At 24.7% G+C, this 14,039-nt stretch overlaps 1 protein-coding gene and 1 long non-coding RNA gene across 2 annotated transcripts in view; both read right to left on the bottom strand.

Moving 5' to 3' along the window:
• The window catches only part of LOC107445969 (glycine dehydrogenase (decarboxylating), mitochondrial), a 62,064-nt gene that overhangs the window by 33,658 nt on the left and 14,367 nt on the right, over positions 1–14,039 (bottom strand).
• On the bottom strand, positions 1,290–9,092 carry LOC147813737 (uncharacterized). The gene is made up of 5 exons (XR_015432301.1): positions 9,084–9,092; positions 6,575–6,627; positions 4,702–4,749; positions 3,723–3,787; positions 1,290–1,411 (listed from the first exon to the last, which is right to left on the bottom strand). It is a non-coding gene; the product is annotated as an uncharacterized LOC147813737 (long non-coding RNA).

Below are 14,039 nucleotides of genomic sequence, written 5' to 3'. Positions count from 1 at the left end.
TGAAATCTGGGCCAGAATGAGGGCCAGTGCATGGCATTTCAGGCAAACTTCTGGCAATCGTTGAAGGACCGGGACTATTTTGTTGCCTCTGGATTGCTTTGCCATTTTTGCCTTTTAAATACCGGGGAAAAATTTTTTTTTCACAGAATAAAAAGAAAATTGCCGTAAAGGCTTTTATTGAACCTTTATGATGTCTTTTTTGCCTTTTTATCAAAAGCTGAATACGTTCACTGGCATACGTCGTTGCCTCGCTTGCCGTTAAGGCACCTTAACTGTAGACTGATTAGAAAACGTCTATGCCGTTTTCGCCCATATCGCACCTTTATTTCAGGTGTTTAGGCGAACTTCTTTGCCTTATTTACCAATGCACCACCCTTAACTCACCTCAAACTCGGTTCAATAGAGTTTTAATGGCGTCCTTGCCGGTATCACACCTTTATTTCAGATGCTTAGGCGAACTTCTTTGCCTTATTTGCTAATAAACCACCCTTAACTCACCTCCCACTTGGTTCAATAGAAAACTTTAATGCCGTCCTTGCCGGTATCACACCTTTATTTTAGGTGTCTCGGCATTTTTTTTATTTTTTATTATTAGAACTTAGCTTTTAATTTCAAAGGCTTCTTGCTGCATTTTGTTACAATTCTTATTTAGGGAACATAAATTGTCACGAGTGTTTGTTCTACTCGGCTGATATCAGTGATAGTAATTTATTGATTCTTAGCTTTTTATATTGTAATATAACAACAACTGTCATTACATGCATACTGTTTTATGAAAATATAAAAAACAAAATGGTGTAAAACAATTATTTAATTTATAACCAAATGTCCAATGAATCTTCGTACAATAAAATAGACTTTTTTTTATTTCATTTTAAACAATTATAAGCGCTATCATTTAAAGTAGAAGCATATAAAAAAAAATCTTTTTGAATTGAGTATTTAAATTTTTTAAGCATTTTGAGATAGAGGAAATTAAGTACAAATTTTTATTCTAAAATAAAACACAATGCAACTCAATAAATAAGTTATTTAAGTTTTTAAAATAATGCTTATATATTTAAAACCTACATCTAGCTTTTATTGATAGAAACTTACACATAAAAGTTTATTTATCCTATAATTTTGTGTATATTCATCAAGTCATTAATTTTATTAAATATTAGATAAACAGTATATATCATAAATAGTTTTTTCAAAAAAAAATATTTTGTACTAGTAAATAATACACCATTTTAGTAATTTTAAATATATAAAAGCAGGAATTTTAACAACAATAAAGCTTAAAATAAACCATGAAGGAGTTTTATTTCCTTGTAACAAATCAATACATCTGTATACACTATTTACATATGGACAAATATATTTTCTTTATCCCATTCCAGAAGCTTTATTTCAATGAGCCTTTTTCCTGCAAAAAATAAAGCAATTTATTTTACTATCGATATATTAAATGTTCACAGAAAAAAAAAAATCATTGATTTAAATCAACTGATTTTTTAAAAGCCATGGATTAAGACAAGCTGATTATTTTTACAAAAAATTATTAATTTAATTATAAAAATATGATATTGAATTTAGTTAATAAATATGCATTCTTTAGGTTGCATTTAAAAAAACAACTAAGATCTGATTTCAGAGATAATGATAGTATTTCACTAAGAAATAATAAAAGAGATATGTATGTAAATTATTATAGTCATACATCCCTTTAATGATTATACTTAAGAAAAGTATTGATTTAAAGAAATAGATTTGAAAAAAATCAATTACTTAAATAAACTTATCATTTAACTATTATAATTATAAATACTTTTTATACTATGTAACTAATAAAAACATTATTTATAGTATGTTTAATTCGAGTCTTTTTTTTCCATTAATAAGGTTATTTACTAAGAAATGGTGAAAGGGATATGCAAGCAAATTATTATTTTTTAAAATAGATCAACTGCCAAACATATTAAAATTATTCACATTTCATTTTTTAATTATTTAAATGCAGTTCATATATATGTAGCTCATAGATATCAAGACTTATTCTACCCAAAGTAATTTAAAAAAGTTTTTTCAGCAATGCAATCTGATCTAAACTAATTTAATCTGCTTTAGATATCTAATTGAAAAATAGTATCACAAACTTTAACATTCATTAGCAAATTGAGAATGAAAAACATAATTATAATTCTATTTATTCAATTAGTTTTGTAATAATTAAATAATTTTAACCATCTTAGTTAGAAATGTTAACTATTGTAGCTATAATAATATTTTAAAGTAATGTTAAGTGTTATGAAAACAATTCATTCAATGTTTTGAATGGTAAACGTAGAAAAAAAAAATTTTTTTTAAATGATTTTCTTAAACCCAACAATTTATTAACAATATTCATGTTATATTTAATTTTATTTAATGCGACATTATATTAATAACCAAATTGCTGGTACATTATACATTTATCAGTTAACTGTAAAAAAAATTAACAAAAAAGTATAATTTGCTCTAAATATAAATTTTTTAATTCCAGAAACAAAGCTTGAATAATTTTTTTAATTCTATTAATGAGCGATTCGTAACAGTTTGAGATTGATAATTAGGAAATGTTAATAGTACTTCTGTAACCAGTATCAATTATTTAATATTATTTCATACCAATATTTATTTAAAATCTGCAATTAAATTCGTGACATCCTTAATAAATTACTTTTAAGTGGAGTTTCAATTATTTTGAAAGGAAGGCAAAGTAAATATTGTGTCTTGGCATTTATATATATATATATATGTATATGTATATATATATATTACATCAGAAATACAAATCTTTTGATTTTTCAAACTGATAGTTTTAGGAACTGCATTAGTATTTGTAGAATATGTGATGTTCTGAACACAGACATTGTCAGAAATCAGAGCAAAAAGCTAAAAAAACATGAGAATAAAGTTGTTTTTTTTTCTTTATCAGGAATTCAGAAATTTCAGGACTATGAACTCGGATATTATTTAACTTATTAAATAAACTATTATGCTAAAATAAATGGAGAGAAAATTTATACTTTATTATTAAACTATTAGTATAAAAACTTACTTTTATTATATCTTTCCTTATAAATTTTGTATCTTTTTTATCAAATAATTATAATGCACCATATAAGAAAACACTTTTTAATTATCATTCATATAAAATATATATGATATATTGCCTTAAATATATAAAAATTTATATTATATTAATGGATTAAAAAATAATTATGTTCCATGAAATTTAATTACATACTAATATCATAAATTATACACATCTAAATAATAACATTAATTAAACAATATTGAAATATAGCATTTCTATATTACGGGCAAGCAAGGTAGAGAATCATTCTTTATGGTATCACTAAAATCAAATTTAAATGCTGAATGTTTATTTTGCTTGCTAAATAAAGCTGCATACTTAAATATTTAGTTCTTTCCTTTTTTATTAGATATTTTGTTAATATATTTAAAGAAAAGAGTGGATATTTTTAGTTGTTTATTGAAAATATTAATTAATAGTTAAAGGAATAGTTAATTGCTATGAAAGACCTTGAATTGGCTCGGTTAATTTCAATTGGCTTAAAATAATGTCCCACAAATTGTTTTAAAAAAACACAAAACCCCCAGTTTAAACAAAAAAAACTGGTTTCTTTTCAACCATATGGTAACCTAAGGTAAAATATAAATTTATTTCTTACCATCCTTTTTGTTGATTTTTAAATTTTGAGTTTTATCTTCATTGTTGATCTTCCATCCTGACTCCCTATGAAAGAAAAAAAAAACTATAATTAGAATATGATAGTTGTAAAATTAGTTAAAACAAAAACAACAAAATCGAAACATTAAAAAAAAAAACTGTTTCTAAAATCATGTATGAAGATTAATGTAAATATTTTTATTTCAGTTATGGAATATGACAATAAGTTCATTGTTTATCATTTATCTTGTTTATACTCTAAGCATGTGGTGTGTTAGGGGAACTAAATGTGAATTGGTAAATTCAATAAAACTTAGCACGAGCTTGTAGGGGAATACTTTCAGCCTTTCAGCCCAAATTTAATGTGGACAAAGTTTTTAATTTTTTTCATGTATTTTTTTAAGTAAAAAATATTTGCTAAAATAATTGCTTTAATACGAATATTATATGCTGGTGAAACTTATGGAAAAATGAAATATTATATAATATTATCATTTCAAATAAAATAACGAAAAATATTTCGTTATTCATTCATAACTTTACGTAGTTATTTTAACAGTAAAAATAATTTCTTTTAAAATTTTGTTTTCTAACTAATTAAAAAAATAGAATGATAAAAAAATGTTATAACAGGCATGAAAACAGAGAAAACAAATACTAAAATATCGTAATGATATAAAATTGTCAGCACATCTTTTCACCTAATTTATACATTCATAAAGTGCATTTTTCATTTATTACGAAACCTTATTAAGAAATTATTAAATAAGAATATTGCAAAAATATAAATATAAAAGCTTATATGAGTAATAAAAACACTTGTTATTAATAAAGACTGTGTTAGAGAAATACATAAAGTGAACTTAATTTTGATAAGCACAATAATTATTAATTAAAAAAATCAAAATTCTTTTGCAAATCAAAAATATGTGATTTAATTGAAAAAAATATTAATATTTAATGTTTCACTATGTTCTTACCTTATTTTGCTGTTGATGGCTGGATTAGCATTTCTTGGATCGTTCGCCCTGTCTTTCCATAAAAGAAAAGGAATAAATTAGAGTATGATCGTCATAAAAACAGTTAAAAATCAACAAAATCAAAACTGTTTCTAACTAATTATATTTTATAATTTTTGTTAAAAACAATTTTTTGATTTAAATGAAATTAATTTTGATTTAAAGGAAAGAGAAGGATCATATATTAAAATTACAGCGAATATTTATATTTTTGGTAACTGACGATAAGTTGAATGTTTACCAAATTTTACCTTACCAAATTTTCTCTTAAAATTTTTTTGATTCTAATTTAGAAAAAGAACTAGTCTTTTAGCCAATTAGAATTAAAATAAATAGATAAATTAGAATTAAAATAAATAGACAAATTCTAAATAAAGCTTTTGTTAGTTAGGGCTCCCTCTCAATTTTAAAAATAAAATTTCCTGAATTTTTGAGGAATAGTTTCCAACAATTTTTAGATTATATATTTCCACTACACAGTTATCATCATAAATTTTAATTAAACAGTTAATAAAAATTCTTTTTTGTAGAAAATGTATACACTTTCTTAAACACAAAATTGTCAAAGGTGAAGGCTGAACAGGTATATTTTAGAATTAACAACCATTTAAAAACTCAAAATAGTAAATTAAGAAGAAGATAAATTACATGAGATAAATTATAGATTTTGCACAATAACTGGAAAAAAAGAATTAGTAATCGTCTTTATAGCATTGAGGACCAACAATATTTAATACAAAAAGCTTTATTTCATGAAAAAAAATATTATACAGAAAATATTATTATACTTATGAATAAATTTTAAAAATAATAACCATGAAATAATATTCTAATTTCTATTCAAAAAAATTGAACGTAATTTTAAATTAAATTTGCTTTATAACAAATTCAGTTTTACAACATAATAATTTTATAACGAATTAATTCATTTTAAAACAAATTTAATCGTAAAATTAAACTTAATATAAAGATTTGAAATGTTCTTATACCTCTACAGCAATTCATTAATTGCAAAAGAAGTATAAAAACAACAAAATAAAAATTAGAAATACTGTCCTTCTATTTAATATGTCATTTTGTTATTTATTTATTTAGAACAAAGAATATATTATATTGAGTATCAAAACAAATATTTAAATTGTTTAAAAATATATTCTGAAAATACTCAAAAAAACTTTAAAAGTGGAAGTGTTTAGTGGAACAATTTTTACATGTTTACCAACGTTATTATTATTTTTTTTAATTTAAAAAAGTCAAAGCAGAAAAATATCAAAATTAAAGTATAATTTAAATATAAAGTAACTAATTAGAGATGAGAAAATTTAAACTCTTACTATTTATTTATTTATTTTATGGTGGTTCAAAAAATATTTCTTCTTATATCTAATCAAAATTATTATTTGAAACAATAAGTGACACCCGCGGTTTAGATAATTCAAATAATGTTTTTTAACAATCCTTCAGAGAAAAAATATGGCTACCGAAATGAAGTAAATTATTAAATTAATCAATGCTTCCGAAAAATGAAAGAAGCATTTTTAATTAATGCATAAGAAATCATAAATTTTTCTTTTATTAGATAGAGTTAATTGAACTTTTATTTATTAAAAAAATCGTCTAATTCATTTTAAAACTAAACTAGCAGCTTAAACTAAACAACAGGAAAGCATAAGATAAAATAGCCAACTGAAGTATTATAGTTATAAAACATAATTTCTAAAAACTTAGCAAATAAAATCAAAGCGAATTAAACTAATTTTAAAAAGCTATTTAATAAATAAGTTAAAAATTTTTTTAAATTACATGAACTAAAGAGAAAAAACTTGTTACTTACTTGCTCTCAAGTGGCGCCACTTCTATTTTTCGAAGAAAGAAGAAAACTAGGGGCTACGTTTATCTCCTTCTTTTTACACCCTTTTCGCCAAATGAATCTTTTAGCTTGTTCTATACAAGTAATCAACGACCACCTACTGAGCAGCTTTTCCGTACTTGAAAGGAATGTTTCTTAGAATTGGGGGTAGGGGACAAAATGTGCTTCCCCACATTCTTTTTAGTTCAAGGACTTCAAACATACTTATCTGGTGATTTCAAACAGTAATGAATATCTATTTTGAATTCTTAAAGACAATTTCTGGTCCTCATAATAAAAAATTAATCTGCACTAAAATATTTTATTAACTATTAGCGATAAGCAAGCTTACTAAATTAAAAAATTATTGAAGTCAAAATTCATTTGAGTACTTTTCGTAAGAAAAATTTTTAATACATATAAACTCGGAAATAATGCTTACATATATATTTTGATTTGCGGAGTAGTAAATTAGAATATCGTTTCTTTATAATGAACAGTAAAGATTCCATAATTAAGGACGTTTAAGTAAATAAACCATTTTTTAGGTTTCATCAGCTTTTTAACAATTTTAGTACATAAAAACACGTTCTACTTTTATGAAATATTTTTTATAAATAATTAAATAACTTTAATTGGGCAAATTTATTTACATTAGCAAACTGGCTGTGTAAAATATAATATTAGCACTACAAAATTATAAATTTTTAAAAAAATATATATATATTTTCGTCTAAAAGTCTTTATAAATCACTCCCCGAGTTAAGAATTTTTTTGTTTTTGTTTATGAATGAATGCATGACGACTGTTTTTTTTTATATCATTCAATTACATTACTAAAAAATAATTATATTTTTGGTTGAAAGCTAATGATCAGAAAGATTTAAAATCCTAAATAACCAACTGCAACAAATTCATTACCTTGGATACTTAAAGCAAAAATTTGAGGTTACTTTATTTTTCTACTAAATACTTACTTCTTTTAACTATCTTTATAAGGATAATGATGTTCTTTTAACTTTCTTACAGATGATATTCATACGATGAAATTCTATTTAGCTATGCATATTTATACTTTCTATGGCATTAAAATTCAGGATTTTTAAATTCTTTAACATAAAAATCGTAACTTTAACTTTAAAACTTTATTTTATTTACGTTTAAGCAACAACATTGATTTTAGAAATCCATTATTAGTTTTCAAACAGTTTTATTTAGTTTATATTTTAAATTTATACTTTGAAACACACTTATATACACGCAGTTTATATTTCAAAACATGCATCGAAATTTTTTGAAGTAACATCAGTTTTTATTTTGCTATTATTTGCATAGCTATAACACATGAAAAACGTTATTTTTTATTTTATCATTTGAAACTTTAAATATTTCATTAAATGCATAGTTAAAAATTACCTGTCTATTTTTTGTTTAAAAATCATTCCATTTATACAAAAATAAAAAATAGCAGGCTTTACCCTTTTCTTACTCCGCTCACTCCCGTAATTGCTTATCGTTCATTCATCATTGATTTTTTTTCTTTATATATACTTCCTTAAGCTGCAATATTTTTCACTTTTCGCAAAACACATAACATTTTATTTTCAAAATATACAAGTATTGCAGCTTTATGTAAGAACATTTTGCTAAGCATAATGAAATAGAGGATTTAATAAATTTGAAAAATAATTATCTGTACTTGAAAGAAAAAAAAAAACTTAAGGAATTTAGATTGTGTAACTCAACTGGAAAAAAAAAATGAGAAGTAATACTACTCGTTAACAAGACTTATTGAAGTTTAAACAGGGAACGGTTTTAGCGTTATTTATTAAGTTTATTGTTTTTAAAAATGTCAATATAATTATTAAGAGTGATATTAGGCAACAAACAAATCTCTCTCTCTGGCTGTCTTTCGCTACTTTTTATTGACAACAACTTGAGCGCATGTTTATAAAATAAATTTTTTATGACAATGGATAAATAGTCAATGGTCAATATTTAAAGCAAAAAAACTTAAAGAAAGATATAACGAATGGGTATTTAAATTTTCAATTGCTTTCAAACATATTGGAATTTCAAAACAAAATTCTTGTTAAGTTTACACATAAATCCGCCCTTTCAGCAAATTAAATTTTAACCAAGTTACCTTTCAGCCAACTACGCGAAGAAAAAGTTTTTCTTAAATTACCGCATTCTATGATAATAACATTTTTTCAAAACAAAACCATAGCTCTGTTAATAAAACCAAGTATTTAAATCATTTATTTGGTAATTTTTTTGTTAAAATGATAGCAGTTAACCGGATACTCTAGCTTTCAAAATTATAGCTCTTTTAACCTCACATTTAGTAAAAAATATAAAACTGAATAGTAAATTTTTCTGAACAAATGGTTTTTATACAGTGCTCTAAACTATCATGGTAAAATTATAAAATTTTACCACGTTTTTCGCATTTCAACTCATATTATAAAATCTAAATTTTTTATTACTTTACCGAAAACATTATTAAACCACTTCGTTAAAAAATACTGAGCTTTTTGGTTTTTCCCTATAGCCGGAAATAAAGTAAGTTTTACAATATTTTGGTAGTTTTGATTAAATTTTCTTTTCTAGCAAACATATCAACCAATCGCAGTATTTTTTTATTAACAATTAGTGATTTTTAAGTTAACAATCAAAATCGAAATTTTCTCTACAACTCATCATGAGAACAATCACGTGAAAAGAAAAAGAAGAAGAAAAAAGGTGCGTAAAAGGCAATAATAAAATTGCAATTAATTTTCGAACATATTTGAATACCGGTATTAATTTCAAGATCAAAATTAGCCTTTACAGAGCGCAAAATTTCTAATTAGTATTTGCATTTCTGTGTTCTACAAAGCAGCCAGTACAGTATTTTTTTACACCAGATTTTGCAGATAACAATTTCCAAACTAATTATAGAATAGTCATTTTCATTTTCATCGCACTCTCTGTTCATTTTTCTGTAATCCTTTGTAATTTTATTTTATAACTGTTGTTGAACAGCCAACCCGAATTTGATCTCATGGTTACCAGTGTTCAACTTTATATCATTGTAATTTTGAATCTAAACCAAGAAATAAGAGAACTCCTGTACAAAAGTATCGGGAACGAATTGCCTTCGTGGAGAACTTTTTCATGGTGAGATAAACCACGAAAACCTCCCGTGATTAGCAAGACGAAGATGGGACTCTAATAATCCACGATGCGTCTATCACTTGGAATATTTTATGTCAGCCGGGTACGAAATTCGTATCAACCAGCAATTCTTAAGATTCAAATCCTCAAAACTCATTAGTTGGCTAGCGTTCCTTCCCCTGAGCCTCCACCGCTTATCCTTCGTAATTTGAAACTTCTAAATCTTATACTTTTTGTACAGCAAAGCAAAATGTAAAGTTAAAATAAACACCCAAAAATAGCGGAGGGGACTTCGCTCCTTAGGACTTTTTTATTCAGAGGGAAATGTATTATAGTAAATATTTCTTTCAGGATTCGGCTCAATAATTTAGTAGTTTTCCTGCCACTGTTTATGAATTTTTTCATATAAAAATTAAATAAAAATACAATATATTGATAATTTTTTGCAGAATATTTTTCTAATTAAAAAGATGAAATCCAGTTTAGAAGTATCTGAGTTAACTCCTCAAAGTAAATATACTAAAAAATAGACATTTAAGTGCATGAATTATAAAAGATCCAACATTTTACGCATTTGTGTCTAGTTGAATAGTACTAATTTTTGAAGTTGCGAAATAAGAAGACTTAACAATTTTATTACCATTAATTTTCTTCCTTTTTTTAATAATTTATTAACAGTGTCTAACTTGTGCTTGAAAAAAAATATTAAACATTTCTTTAATTAGTAAAACAAATTCTAACAAGAAATTTTAAAATAATCCTACTTAAAAGTTATTACTATAATGGGGAAAAAAATACTATGATGCTTCTTCAGAGTTTCATAACAGTTAAACTTCTGTTTGCGCATTTGTTTAAGAAATATAATGTGCTTACGTTGTAAAAAAATCAAGATATTCAAGAAATATCGCAGTGATGCATGAACACGAAGCTTATTACAAATTTATCAGATAAATTACTCAAATTTTTGAGGGTTCAAAGAATCTAATTTCTTGTTTTTTAATGTTCTTTTTTTACCTGCACAAAAATATATATGTGTTTATATTTGAAGCATTTAAAGAAACTTGATTAATTTGTATCATGGCGTACTATAAACGTACTATATTATCTCAATAGTTGTGAAAGACTCAAATAGTCGTTCACCATGATTTAAATAATTTACAAACTTTCGACTGCTTAGATAAAGAGATGAAAGATAAAGAAAAGAACGAAAAATGATGTTGTGTAGTCTGAACATTTTAGCCAATTTAATAAATGAAATACGGTTAGAAGTTTCCACCTTAACTCATAAAAATTAGGACATTAAAAAATTAAAATGTATGAATTACAAAAGATCTAACTTTTATTGCATTTGTGTCCAGATGAGAGAAAAATTTGATTTTACTAATTTATGAAGATGCGAAATAAGAAGATTTAACAATTTCGTTACCGTTAATTTTTCGTTTATAGTTTTCTTTTTATATTTTAGCTTTCTTTATTAGTGCACGAACCACGAGATATAGCTAATTAAGTAAGCTACCGATTTATTATATCAATTGTTAAAATTAAGGAAGGTTGAAACTGATTTCTCGCTTTATAATGTTTTTTTTTCCTACAAACAAATATATCTGCTTATAATTTTAAAACACATGAATGAGAATGAATTTGATTTATTTGAATCATTTACAAACTCTTGACTGTTCAGATACAAGGGGTTTAAAAATCCAAAAAAGTGCAAAAAATTATGATGCTTAGTTGTACCCATAAATCATAAAAAGCGAGACTCTCTCCATTTTTAACAAGTTATATTACTAATCAAATAAGACTTTAATATTGAATCAAAAAATATTTTTAAAAAGTTAGAGTTTATTTATGTATTTATTTTTTATTTACTTTTACAATTTCCCATATCCGGTTGAAAGATTTTTGTTAGATGCATAAGAAATAGAATTTTGATCTGTAAAAGATTTTTACTGTGTATTGCTTTTCGCAATCTATGAAATATGAGAATTTTGCGTTTTTCTGTTATACATTTGCTTATTTATTTTTTTAGAAAAAATAAATAGTTCAATTAAAAGCTTATTGCAAACAATTGAAAACAAAATTGGTTTTATGAAAATGTTAAATAATAATAATCATCAGCAATATAAGGAAATAAATAAAAACTGAAATTTTAGTGAAGAAAAAAAAAAATTGGAAAAGTCTAAAGTTCCTCAAGAACTCTGACCCCCAACAGGGTGGGATGCGAGAAGCGCATAACCGGACGTCGTTAACTTCTCAATTTACCATACACTAACAAAGAGAGGAAATACTCGTCCCCCTCAAAGCAAACTGTAACTAATTCTAAAATAAAGGTCTTTACTTCTTTTTGCAACAAATATTTTAATATCATGAAGGGCACACAAATACACTTACAAACTCCTTTTTATTCCTGAAATTCTATTGCATAAAATTAATTGACCATTAAAATTCTTATGATTCTCTTTTTGATATAGACTTTACATTTAATATATACAGTAAAAAATCGCTAGTTCTTACCACGTACAAAAGCGCTTGCATTACATACTACTAATTTTAGTACAATAATTACCAATAATACAAATTATTATAATTTTATCGAAAACTATTTAAAACAGCACTAATTCGAGGAATTAATTATCATGATGGGTCGTGTAAAGAAGGGACAGTGAGTAAACTTTGTTTTTACGAAAATAATTCAAAATAATATTTTCATTTAATATCTGTCATAGTAGCGTAAAGATTAAAGTGTTAAAATTCTGAGTAGGAAACTAAACTCCTTTAATTTTCTATTAAGATATGTATACTGAACTGCTCTAAATTGATTTTATGGGGATATTTATTTGAGCTAAGTCAAATAAAGAATAAATAAGTTAATGCGGCAAAAGAATTACGCAGCGTAAATTACTCAACGTTATGTTGAATTACAAGTTCTTCAAAATAAATATTCTACAAAAAATATGCATATCAAATAAAAATTTTTTTTTTACAAAATAAAGAGTAAAAATTTAACTTAACTATGTCGTATTTGTTAAACTTCTTTATTCTTACTATAATTGCGAAATTTATTATATTTAACTGTAAATAAACTAAGAATAAGTTACTAGATATCAGATATTATTTATATAAAATTTTATTGAAAGATTGGTTTGAACTGTTTTCTAAAAACAGAATCAATTCAAAAAAAGATTACTAAAATAAAAAATTAAAAAAAAGTATGTGTTATTAAGAGAAAGAAATATACTATACAATTACAATTTTATTCGTTAATAAAATGATTAATGGAAGTTACAGAATACTATTTGTTTAATAACATGAGAGAATTGTAATTGCACTATTCCAATCACTGGATACCCATTAATCATTTGTTTTTCTTGGATAGATTTTTTTTAAGGTCGTCATTAATTACAGAAGGTGTCTAAATTAATTTTTGTCCTTTTGTCAGTCAATGGGCTAAATTGATTTTTAATTCCAGCCAATATACGTTTCGCAGAAAATTCTTTTCTTTCTTCAGTATTAATATTTATATAATAATTGCTGCCAAAAAGAAGAACAATAGTTGTGTATAAGTTAATTATAAAACGAATATAAAATTGCTTTAAAGTAATTTAATGTAACACTATTAAAATTACCCTCTGGTGAAAGTAAAAAGAAAAAGGTCAGTCTGTAAAACAATGAATTCCAAGAATTTCAAAAATTATCTTCTTTATTTTTAATTATATCATTTCGAGATGCTTTTTGATTTTCGAGATGCTATCATGATTTTTTTCATGACTCTTAGAATTCTTTACTTAAGATAATAGTGTTGAAGTTAATCTAATCGATTAAATTGGTCTAATCGAAAAGTGCGAACTCATGAGAACCTAGAATAATAGCATTAACACTGACCATTCCTGAAAATTCTTTTTATATGAAGTTGGAAAAATAAACTGCATTGTTAAATTAACGTGAAACGAGCAGATATTAATAAATTTCCTTCTCTGTCAGAAAACTGAATAAATTTCCTTCTCTGTCAGAAAACTGAAAAGGTCACTGATACCGCCACTGTTTTGGGGTTTTCAACTTAACGTTACATTTTATCAAACACTGTTTGATTTAGAAACTTCAAATTACGTTAATATGTAGGAAATTGAACGGAGATTACAATGGAATTAAAAAATAATTCTAAAATTAAGTCAAGATTATTTTTACTCTTATACTTGTTAGAAAAATAACATGCGGGCCGCTCTGTGACCGCAAAAATTCAGCTGCGGAAGTTAAATTTGGTATGCTGAAAGAGCCAAATTTGTTTTTAACC

This window comes from Parasteatoda tepidariorum, chromosome 3 (genome assembly GCF_982258835.1).
Source record: "Parasteatoda tepidariorum strain Cologne lab strain chromosome 3, Ptep-v5.0, whole genome shotgun sequence".
NCBI lineage: Eukaryota > Metazoa > Arthropoda > Arachnida > Araneae > Theridiidae > Parasteatoda > Parasteatoda tepidariorum.
Note: the sequence above shows the minus strand (reverse complement) of the source record. Positions and strands in the feature narration are given on the sequence as shown.